General features: G+C 40.9%; 1 long non-coding RNA gene and 2 other non-coding genes across 3 annotated transcripts; all 3 read right to left on the bottom strand.

Annotated features, from left to right (window-relative positions):
- Positions 1-4,380: 4,380 nt before the first annotated feature.
- On the bottom strand, positions 4,381-8,116 carry LOC111950791 (uncharacterized). Its single transcript, XR_002875528.2, has 5 exons — positions 7,395-8,116; positions 6,540-6,756; positions 6,021-6,173; positions 5,608-5,802; positions 4,381-5,370 (listed from the first exon to the last, which is right to left on the bottom strand). It is a non-coding gene; the product is annotated as an uncharacterized lncRNA (long non-coding RNA).
- On the bottom strand, positions 5,442-5,535 carry LOC111951231 (small nucleolar RNA SNORD14). Its single transcript, XR_002875589.1, has one exon. It is a non-coding gene; the product is annotated as a small nucleolar RNA SNORD14 (small nucleolar RNA).
- On the bottom strand, positions 5,870-5,963 carry LOC111951233 (small nucleolar RNA SNORD14). Its single transcript, XR_002875591.1, has one exon. It is a non-coding gene; the product is annotated as a small nucleolar RNA SNORD14 (small nucleolar RNA).
- Positions 8,117-9,791: the final 1,675 nt, after the last annotated feature.

The raw sequence follows: 9,791 nt of genomic DNA, 5'->3' as shown, positions 1-9,791 counted from the left end.
AAAAAGTGAAGGGGTCTGAATACTTCCCGAAAGCACTGTAGGCCTGGTGTAGGATCAGTTATTGTCAAAATAGTGGAATGGGGTGGTGATTTTTTAAATTGAGTTGCCTCCTCTGTAATTCCACTGCCCCCTAAAATAAAATCGCTGCCGAATGTGAAAATGTCGATTTTCAGCTCGATCCTGATATTCTAAGAATTGATTGGGATTGGGCCAGCCCGGGTTTATGATTTGCCCAATATTGTAGCCTAGAGACCAACGCGTGGCAGTTGCTGTGGTGCGAGAGAGAAGCATGTCTGTATCTCTTACAGAACCAGTGGTGTCCCGCCATTTTTGTTGTTGCTTGTTTTGCCTGTTAGTTTGGCATTAATACGTGTCACATATCAGTTTGCAAACAATGTAAAAATGTAAAATATATAATTGAGTTAATAAAGCCGCATACAAACATGGTCTCTTTTTTGCTTTCTTGAGTAAGGCAGCTGCAAAATGCAGGTGTTTCAGTCTAGGTCAGTGCTTTCTGTGGTGGTGGGACAGCCAGCGGAAAATATGGAGCGTAGGAGTTGGTAATGTTCTCTAGTTGTGCCGTGATTGGCTCAGTGTTCTGTCACTCATGGGGACTCATCGCCGCAAAATCTACAGGGAGAGCTCAAGAATTCTAGCCCCTTGGGTGCTGCCATAGAGTTACATTAGAAGTGCACATCCAAGAAGGCTCAAGCTCATTGGCCACAGATAGAATTACGTCAAATCACGTTATATCTACCATACCTTTGATTGGACTGATCATGTCAACATCATACTTTCAAAATCTTAGCTAGCAAGCTTGCAGTCATCATCATGAATCAAGTCGATAATCTACTGGCAAATCTTTTTCAATCCTTGACATATGAAGAGAAATTATAGATAAAACATATCGGTGCTCATCGGTCACTGGACATAAACATTACACAACAAGTTGGAAATCACAAATTCTACAATGAGTGGTTTGGAAGGAATCAGTGGCTAACTGCAAGTATTGCAAAGCAATCACTAGCCTACTATTCAGTGTAGTGGGTGTGTGGTCCAAGTCTAGGCTTAAGGGTCTATTTTTAAAGCTTAAAATGATAAACATTCAATATTGGCCATGCTGTCAATCCAGCATGACTTCTGCCTCGTCAAAACACCTGGAAACTCGAAACTGGGAAATCTCAGACTTTAGTGAGTTCAAGACCATTGGGAACTCGGGGGGGGGGGGGAAATGAGCTTCGACTGGGTAAATAAGTTTTGAACGGTCATCTAACTGGGAATTGCAAGTCGGGAACTTGGGCCTATTTCTAGAGCTCCGACCTGAAGATCACTGACGTCATGATTCGACCGTCTTTTTTTCCGAGTTCCCAGTTGTCTTGAAAGCAACATAAATCCAGAGATTGCCAGACTTTGATGACGTTTGTTGACAAAATTTGCCCACAAAAGACCACCGCGACACCTTCCTGTTCAAGTGAGCATAGCGAGGGGAGTTCATAAATGTCTTGTATTCTGCTGAATAAATTATGTAATATGCCAGGGATATAGACTACTGTTCAAAAGTTTGTGGTCACTTAGAAATGTCCTTGTTTTTGAAAGAAAAGCACATTTCTGTCCATTTAAAATAACACCAAAATGATCAGAAATACAGTGTAGACATTGTTAATGTTGTAAATGACTATTGTAGCTGGAAACGGCTGATTTTGTAGCCTATAGCCTGTTTTAGAGAAATGTCATCAGCGAATATTGTCAGAGTTTTTATTGTCTGCTTATATGCCCCATTTATTTATCCTTTGATTCTGACTTGGTGTTGCAGTGGTTATTTCTGTATTATCAAATGAGGAGAGACAAAAAAGTTTTATATGTAACCTTTATTTAACTAGACAAGTCAGTTAAGAACAAATTCTTATTTACAATGGCGGCCTACACCGGCCAACAATTGTGCGCCGCCATATGGGACTCCCAATCACAGCCGGTTGTGATACAGCCTGGATTCGAACCAGGGTGTCTGTAGTGACGCCTCTAGCACTGAGATGCAGTGCCTTAGACTGCTGCGCCACTTGGGAGTCTTCCTCAAGAAATGCAACTGAAAAGACTTGTGTCTTGGAGGCTTTCTATGATGATGGTGTTTCTTGTGTGTGTCTTATATATTTTATAGATCAATAAAAACGAACTCCCTCTTTAATGATACCGTATTTCCCCTCCACATATTCCCAAAGTTCCTTCTTCTACATCGGACTACAAGCCACTCAGGTTCTGGGTAAAGGCACTCCTGATACAGGCACTCCTGATAGCTTGTAGCGTATCACAAATGCTTCACAATGTATTTCTTAAAATTTCAGGCTATAGCCTTGAAATAATAATATATCCTAAATAATTAATTTAGTTTCTTTAGGCTACCTGGCTTGTTATTTAATAGCCTGTTGAAATGTCGAACGTCAATTGATAGTGACAGAATCACACATTACTTCCCAAGCAAAATCAATTATTTGTCTCGTTGGCTATAGGTTGTAGTGCAGCCTCTGAATCTTATAGTAACAAACCTAAGATATCTCGTCTGCATCGGAGTCACGTCTTTCCCGGCATTTTACAGCTTGTTTCTAGCATAAAGCTTTGTGGAATAAAGCGTTCTTATATGTCGCTTTATATAATCAGATCCATTCAAATCTGTTCTAAATCTTAAAGGGGTAGGCCTAAGCGTTTAGCCATTCGATCCCTGGTTTTAACTTAACACACCAAGCAGTTCACTGACACTGAGATATTTAAGGAGTGCATGGTGACTGAAGGAATTGTCTGACTAAATCTATGGATACTAGACTATCATTTAATCTGTCAAACAGGTAGGCCTACCTCTTATTTCTTGAATAGGAAGAAATAGGCTCCAACACAAAACCCTTGTTAGTAGCCTGAAGTCAAATTAAGACTGTTTAAATGAATTAGGCCTTCTTGAATTAGCCTACTTTAAGCACCCATGCGCTGTCCATCACCGCGGCTGCCGCTTCATAGTAATACAAGTTCTGTAAATTACTATAAAATGGCTTATTGAGAGGTCAATAACTCTGATAAAAAGCTTCATTATTGGCAACAATACAAGCGTACCTCCGGTCCTCATCTTCGCGCTCTCCCTCTCAAACTGAACAGGACATCAGTAGGCCTAGTCCGCACGCAGATATTTAATTGTAAAAATATATATATATATCATACCATCCCAGCAGCGCAAAAACGGGAAGGAAGTACATTTTCTTAGAAATATAATTTTGCCCTGTGCTTCTCTAAGCATGCTCTTCGTATAGCCTGGGCCTTTAGTATAGGCTATGGATCATTTGAGACCACACTACGCATATATTTCGTGCTCAGCAGAGTATCAGGGATTTGATATTTAATCAATTACAAATTACATGACACTCCCCTGGACTAAATAAAAAATACACTAAACCCAGCGACAGAAATTTAAAAAGCATGACGCTCCCCCATTTTCCTCTGGGAAACAGTTGTGTTAATTTCGACCCCTCCCTAATATCTTTCTTTACTAGATATTGGCAGTCCTCCATCACCCTTAATTGCAGTTGTTAAAACGGCCAGCTTCAGTCAGCTGATTCTATCCATCACTTATGGTTAGTTCTAGTTGGGCAGCTTAGTCTCCCATTCAGAGGACCCCCACTTTTGTTAGTGTCTTATAGGTCAAAGTCACGCTAACTAATTACCGTCACATCTCCTGCAGCCTATCAGTGGCCTTGATTCCCAGGACTTCAGTTTCAGTCAGTCTTTGACCCCAGCACGCTGTGTGGTCAGAAACATGCCTACCCTCCTGCTGAACTTTTCCTCCCGTGGACTGAATCCCTGTATGTCTGATGTTTAATTGTGCATGCATCTAAACGACCACATAGTTAACGTCAGTTATCACTGGACATGATTCTCAGTTATCTGAACCATGAGTAGTCAGATGTGTGTGGACATCTTACAAGGATCCGCCCCTTTCTTTCAATTTTCGCCTAAAATGACATACCTAAATCTAACTGCCTGTAACTCAGGCCCTGAAGCAAGGATATGCATATTATTGGTACCGTTTGTGGAAATGTGAAAGGAATGTAGAATATAACACAAGATCTGGTAAAAGATAATACAAAGAACAAGAAAAAACATTTTGCATTTTTTGTACTATCATCTTTGAAATGCAAGACAAAGGCCATAATGCATTATTCCAGCTGCAATTTAGATTTTGGCCAGTAGATGGCAGCAGCGTATGTGCAAAGTTTTAGACTGATCCAATGAACCATTGCACTCCTGTTAAATGGTGTAGCAAGACTGCCTAAGGTGCTCTTTGTCTTATGCCGTGTGACCAGGTTACTCAGAAGCAAAGAGAAATTTAGGTATCACAAAAGCTGTGCTTAATTTGTTTATTAATAACTGTTAAACTGTGCACTCTCCTCAAACAATAGCATGGTATTCTTTCACTGTAATAGCTACTGTAAATTAAACAATGCAGTTAGATTAACAAGAATAAGCTTTCTGCCAATATCAAACTGTCTATGTCCTGGGAAATGTTCTTGTACATACATCATGCTAATCGCAATAGCCTACGTTAGCTCAACCGTCCTAAGGACGGTACACCGATTCCGAACAAGTTTTAAATTCCCATTACCCTGGACTTTCTCATCATCCTTGATCTGACCGGACATTCTGTAGTGGTTGCCAGCGCCTACGGTTTATTATATTCAGTCCCTCAACTGTCTACAACCCTACCTCTATTTTTCACCGATGAACTCCCTTTGTTTGGGAAGGGGAAACATGGAAAAAGAGATGGACACAGGGGAGACATTTAAGATATAATTGGCCACCACACCATAAGAGCTGCTGCGTTTTGCTTATTAAAGACAGATACAAGAGCTGTGCAATAGGGCAGTACTGTTCCTTGTTTGAAAGCTGAACGTGTGTAATTTGTATTAAAACTATCATGTTTCTCATCATTTCTCATCATTCTTTCCTTGCATCCATACATTTCTGAATAAAGTATCATCAAATGCATCAAGTAAATTGTGCTGTTGAAAGAAATCTACCAACGATAGACTGAGTTACTACATTGGGATAATTCAGCAAAATTACCCTACCATATGTAGTCTGACAGAAACCGCAATAACCGTTTTCTAAATCTATCTGCAAAGCAATTGAAGTCAATGTGAGGGGGAGGTAGTTGCAGAAACCGTGGAATGGTTTAGTCGACTTCCTCAAGTCAGTCAAGATAACCCACCGCCTCCATGAGCCGCGCCACCAGCTCCGGGGAATCCACCAGCCATGCGGTCGGGCATACCAGCACCGTGGTACAACTTGGTGATGCTCTTTCTGGTGGTGCTCATACTCTTACTTCTCAGCAGTCTAAGAAACATAAACAGATTAACATTAGCAAAATATTAAATGGTCTTCAAATGAGAAATATTTAACTTCAGTCGCTCAGACATCCAAGGAAGGTATTTGGCCATCTTTGGTCTTTCGACCTCTGGTGGAAACTACGAATGGCAGGAATAAACTTCATCACAGCGAAACTACTTGGTTAGGGCTATTAACTGTAGCCTATTTTCTAGTCTTACAATGCCATCTCCACAACAAACTTACCCATGTCATTGGTGATAGTGATCTTGTCCTCCTTGCCAGTGTGCTTGTCAGCTGCAGACACCTTCATGATGTCGTTAGCATCAATGTCAAAGGTGACCTCAATCTGAGGAACTTCGAGGTGCAGGGGGGATTCTAGTCAGCTCAAACTTGCCCAACAGGTGTTTGTCCTTGGTCATGGCCCTCACCCTCATACACCTGGAGGATACAGTCTATATTAGCCAAAAACATACATGGTTTTCAAACGAGAAGTACATTAAAATAGTCGCTCAGACATCCAAGGAAGGTATTGGGCCATCTTTGGTCTTTCAACCTCTGGTGGAAACTACGAATGGCAGGAGTAAACTTCATCACAGCGAATAATCACTGCATTGCAGTCCTTTTCAACAGAATAAAGATCATAGCAAGCCATTTACCTTCTTATCCAAGCCGTAGGCAATGGCAGCAGCAGTTGGCTCATTGATGATATGCAGTACATTCAGGCCTGAGATGGTGCCAGCATCTTTTGATGCCTGGAGCTGGGAGTTGTTGAATTAAGCAGGCACGGGAACGACTACATTGTTGACTGTCTAGGGAAAGAAAATATCAATATACATTTTAATAATTCAATAACAGGGAATCAAGAAACTGACTAGTCATTGCAAACTAAAAACTGCACCTTCCTGTTCAGATTTAAAATAAATACACGTTAATTTACAGTCTACACATTTGAAATTATAACTTTTCCAAGGTAGGCTTCGGCAATCTCCATCTTGACCAGAACCAGAGGAAATTTCTTCTGGGTAGAAGGACTTAGCCTCTCCTTTTTATTCAACTTGGCGCTTGGGTCGAGTAGAATCATCGACAACTTAGATGAAAAGGCTTTGGCGCACCATACAGCTAACAAATTAAAATATAGCAATTTAATGATAAATGATCATAACTTAAAAACGTACCGAATACTGTGTGGCAGGGTTCATGGTAACCCGATTATTGACGGCATTACCAACAAGTCTGAAGGAAACATAACTTGAAGTGGTCCTGTGGTCCTGTTGCACTGGTCGTTGGCAATGATTTCAACCTTGCCATGCTGGAACACATCGGGAACACACTCCAAGCAGGAGTAGATGCTCCCGAGATCAATGGCAACTGCCGGTCCTTTAGACATGTTGCCTAAACACAAGAATAGGGTGTAAGTTTAAGTCATCCAAAAACAAATTAAGCTTTATATCAATAAAAAAGTGATACATGAGATTGCGCAACATGACACTTCTGTAAAGAAATCTCGCCATTAAAATGTGCGTCACACCGAGTGGGGTGCAGTTTTATTGCCGCGTTCACGTCACGTCGGAAACTAGTGCGAAACTCTAACGACCTGACCAAGGCACTAGAACGTTCTAGCTACAACTAGCTAGGCCGAAAACTACGAGGTTGATCGCGCGCCTTTTTCTTTAGTTAGCATGCGTACAAACGTTGGAACCGTCAGTCGAATGTCTTTCAAACTGCCTGCACCAAACTCGACCTGCCATATGCGACCACGACAAAGGTTGACCGGCTCGCTAATGAACACACTATACGACACATTTAGTTTGCTAGCCATGTTAGATAAACAGTCAAAGTAAATTGGGATCGAATTGTGACAAACTAGTTATATAGTGAGTTATAGTTAGCCAGCCTTCTTCAGACCGGATAACGACGTCAGCCTGCTAAATATCATCTAGCCGACCAATTCGGGATATAAAATGTATCTGCTTATGGCGAACTCAAATAAATGCATTGATTATGTTAAGATTAAACTATATTGTACTAACCAAATTCGTGACCGAGGGTGACGCTGATGTTGGTCGGAGTTAAACAACGGCGAAGCCTTCCTTCGCCTTGTTAGAGAAAGAAGGAAATGTGATTCTATAACTTTTATATCGCCGGCAACGTAACCAATCATAGCTCTGGATTCCACTTTCCATTCCAAAACACCAATAAAAATACAGGACGGCCCAAGCGTTCCCTCCCACTTCTGCGACAAAGACCAAGCGCTCTTGCCGCGGTCAAAACGACAGTAAACTAGATTTCCGAGTGTTCGTAGCAACTGAGAACTCGGGAGGAAAAAACGAGCTCTGGCTTGGTAAAATCGATTTAAACGGTCATCCAACTCCGGAACTCGAGCCTCTTTCTAGAGCTCCTACTTTCCGACCTGAAGATCATGGTTTCACTTCGTATTTGTCCGAGTTCCCAGTTGTTTTGAACGCTCGAACGTTCCAATCCCTCTTCATATCTGGGGAGCCGTTTCCGCTGGGTTGTCATGCATTACTAACAGGGAGGAGATCTTGTTAATAAATTTGGATCAAATTCGTTAAAATTACATTCACAGAATTTAAAAGATACAGCAATGTCCTTGTGGGATTTGTTTGGGAAAATTTCAAAACGAGTGTTTCAACATAGTATAACCACTTCAAAGCTGATGCTAGCTATCCTCTTCCGTAATACGGTTACAGACAGGGGTTAGTTATAAATATCTTTGACCTTGGTATGGTCTTCTCTGAAATCTCCGACAACTGTGAACTCGGAAAAAGCTAGGAAAGGCATTTTTTTTTACGGTAATCCAAGTCGGGAAACTCGGACATCTTTCTAGAGCTCCGTCTTTCCGACCTGAAGATCACGTACGTCATGATTTGACCTCATTTCCACCCTCGAGTTCCCATTTTCTTGAAAGCACCAAAAGTATTCAAAGCAAGGAGTTTGAGGGAAATACCCAAAATGCAGAAGCATTAAGAACAGTGATGTCAATTTAGCAATTTTGTTGCTAGATTTAGCAACTTTTCAGACTACCATGGCAACTTTTTTTTCAAACAGCAACTAGGAACAAATGTATTTGGAACTTTTAGCAACTTTTGAAAAGTGTCTCAAATGCTTAAATGCACGCATTTTCCCTCTAAATTACAGCAAAAACGATTTTCTGTCGCACACTCAGTCCCAACACACGTGCCTGGCTGCAAAAGTGCGTTGTGAGTGACGTCAGCAGCAGGCGCTCAGCTCGTGCACAGGCAGCAGCAATGGCTGACTGCGGCAGCATCAGAATGTTCGACGAGCCAAACCCGGGAATATAGTTTGTCACGAATGTTTGATCTTGAACAGAATTTACAAGATCAATCAACATGTGTCGATCAAAATTGTACAGCCAGAAGTACAGAAAAGAGTGGGAGTCTGTACCTGAACAAATGTCAAATCATATTTTTTGCCGAGATGGCCAGTCAATTTGAGTAACGTTATTGTGTATTCTACATAATGACACAGTTTTACGTTATTACGCAATGACATCACAACATCATTTAGCAACTTTTATCAACAAATCAACCTGCCTCTAGCAACTTACAATGAAAATTAGTTGGCAACACTGATTAAGAAACGATTCCAGGTTTTACATGGTTATGCCAGTGTCTGAACACGGCGGCGCATAATCGCGAGACTTCGGGGAACGCTTGCGAGACAGGCCAAACCAAACCGGGGTTTGGGAAGTTAATGAGGGAGGTAAAAAATAAATTTCTCGAAATCTAAAGACACAACGTAGATTCGAGCCAATGTCTTAAGTAGTTGAACATGTTATTACCGAAACCTCGTGAAAGTGAAGTTGGAGTAAAAATAACTTTATATCGAAGGGGTGCGCGAGATTACGTGTTTCTACACATGAGTTTAGCTAACATTGCATTATTTCTTTGAAGGTGCACTTTTAGTCTATCTTCATAATGTACTGTTTTGGTTTGCCCAGTTTTGCATCAGCATTTTTACAAATAAAAACTAAAATGTTAATTCATATTTCAGAAATTAAACCACACATTTGTTTTATCATCAAACTGGATAGCAACTTCTGTCCAGTGATATCCACAAAGCATATATCATGTAAAGTAACAGACAGTTAACGTTACATGACCTACAGCATGGTCAAGCAAGTTAAGGTTTCCGACATTTTCGGACCAACTATTGATTTAGAACCACGAGACGCAAAGAAAACAGGAGTTGCCTTCACTTTTTCAGCACCATTTCAACTTAAACATTTCAACATCATCAAATCCCCTCTGCTTAGTATAATACAGTGACAACTAAAAAATATCAAAAAATATTTAGTCCAATCAACGTAAGCTAAATATGATGTGGCTGTCCATGGTTCTGTGCAAATAGAAAAACATGTTGACTCACCCTACCATCCTCCTCTG

This window comes from Salvelinus sp. IW2-2015, linkage group LG23 (genome assembly GCF_002910315.2).
Source record: "Salvelinus sp. IW2-2015 linkage group LG23, ASM291031v2, whole genome shotgun sequence".
NCBI classification, from domain to species: Eukaryota; Metazoa; Chordata; class Actinopteri; order Salmoniformes; family Salmonidae; genus Salvelinus; species Salvelinus sp. IW2-2015.
This window is presented reverse-complemented; position numbering and strand designations above follow the sequence as displayed.